Genomic DNA, 2,500 nt, shown 5'->3' on the forward strand with positions numbered 1-2,500 from the left:
AATAAAGTATAAAAAATGTACTGTTAACTCAAAATAATTAGCTGTGTTTACTTCTTAATAGTGTTCATGTTTCTAGGAAAATACAATGCCTTAAAATGATCAATTAAGCTGAAGTAAACACAACAAGCAACAACTGAACTGATGCAAAACATTTTATTTGTTACCTTTAGTACACTGTACCAATCAATGTCATTCAAGCACAACTAAATTCTAAACACTTTGTTAAACATAGGATTAATACTTTTGGAGCACAAAAAGCATAAATATGTGCAATGACAGTGCAACTACCTGTATATAACAGAAACTGTCAATGTTTGAGTTAAAACTTACTGAACAGTTGACTTCTTTTTTGACTAAACAGAAATACACTTTCAACCAAAGTTCACAATGTATTGTGAATTTTACAAGAATTGTAAAATAATAATTGTAAATAGTTAACCCAAAACTAAAAATTCTGTTGTCATTTATTCTCTCTCATGTCATTCCAAACCCACACGACTAGACTTTGTAAGATTCCTGAGAGACTTCTCTTTCTTCACCAAAAATCTAGGTTAAACAATAGATCCACAAATATCATAAAGTCATAAACTAAATAAATTTGAATTGAGCGGATGAAAATTATTAGTTTAATTACACCATAAATACTTTCACGATCTTTTAAGTTTTGGTTACCTGGACTTTTAACAGAGGGACAGAAATCTCTTAGATTAAAATTAACTTGATTTGTGTTGCAAAGTCTTATGGGTTTAGAATCACATGATGATAAGAAAAATGATGACAAAATTAATATTTTTTTTATTCCTTTCTAAATCCCAAACAGCCTTGACTTACATCATCAGCTGTTTTTTTTAGTGAGTGTAGTTTTGCTTTCATGTCCTAGATCTGTGTCCTAGAAAAAGAGACATTCTTTGAATAAAATCAAAGGTGTACTTGAGCTGTGGAGGGTACTCCAAATTCAAAGCATATATCAGGCCAAAAAGTAGGTACATGGTGTCAGTTTTCAAAATTGTCCATTAGAACGGCTCCTTCAAGAATAATTGCTGTGTGCAAACTATCCAAAATGCAGTGCGTGGAGATTCCTGGTTGTCTTCTGCCAGCACAGTCAAAATCCCGAAGATATCTGGGGTATGTCACGTTCACAGTCCTAAAAAAATAATGAAATACACAACACAAATATCACTAATCTGTTTACCCAATCACTCACTCATCATCTATACTGCTTTATGTTGTATTCAGAGTCGCTGAGGGACTGGAGCCTATCCCAGGAGACTTGGGGCACAAGGCGGGGTGCCAATCCATCACAGGGCACACACATACACACACTATGGGCAATTTGGGAAAACCAATTAGCCTAATCTGCAGGTTTTTGCACTCTGGGAGGAACCCGGAGTATCTGGAGGAAGCACGAGGAGAACATGCAAACTCCACACACACACAGACATGAATAGAACCTGACCGGGACTCGAACCCAGACTCTGGAGGTGCACGGCAGCAGTGCTTAGGTGTTGTGTAGAAATTAGACCTAATGAACAGTACAATTATGGCAGCACATGTACGTAACAAAATATTGAAGGACTGAAAAATAAATTCAGATATTGCTAGTCTAGTCCAAGATAAAAGTTAAATGACGTGTAACTGACAGCTTATACAGTATGCGATTTGTGGGAAATTTTTGAATAAAAAAGAAAAAGGTACTGTACTTGCCAACATTGTTTTGAAAAAGTCAGAGGTTTTTTCTCCAAGTATGAGAGGAAGGCCACGAACAACCCCAGTGCGCTTAGCAGTGATGTCAGTGATCTGGATAAAGGAGTTATTTATTAGTCAGAGTAAACGTATTTTAAAATGCAATGATGCCAGTGTTATGAAAAAATGTAAAACAGAGAATGAAAGTAACAGTTTGGTTTAAGGAAGAAGCATTAACAAGCTTATCAGAGATTTAACTTGCGCAATAAAGTCTTCTTCCAACTGCCCCTTTTTTGGTTTCAAAAATTTCCAAAAAGTGAGAGGTATGTTCATTAAAAGTCAAGAAGAATTCTTGTTTGGGGTTTTTGCTTGTGATGCGAGTAAACTCTGCATTGATCTGTGAATCCAACATTTTTTTTAATGTTTAATGCATTAAATGACTTAAACGAGCACAAACAGCCGGAATAAAAAAACAATACTTACATTTCCATTGCATGATATAACTCACAATAGGCTCTGCAAAAAAAGAAAACAATATTAACACACTAAATTCTTAATAATCGTCTTCATATTTTTATTTCCAAATGATTGGAGTTTAAACATTTTAATCTTAAGTAATCTAAAAGTTGGCATATTATAACAGTGGCCCTGCACAACAGATCCAAAATAACAGAAATCAGTAAATTCGCCCTCATTCATGGAAAGAGGATAGGGAGCAGGTGCAAAATTTGTTTTTGTAGCAAGTAACTAACAGTTTAAAAATACAAATACCTCCTCTGAAAACTCACTCGGTTTTCTTGTGTGTTACATAAATGAG

This window comes from Clarias gariepinus, chromosome 25 (assembly GCF_024256425.1).
Source record: "Clarias gariepinus isolate MV-2021 ecotype Netherlands chromosome 25, CGAR_prim_01v2, whole genome shotgun sequence".
Classification (NCBI taxonomy): domain Eukaryota; kingdom Metazoa; phylum Chordata; class Actinopteri; order Siluriformes; family Clariidae; genus Clarias; species Clarias gariepinus.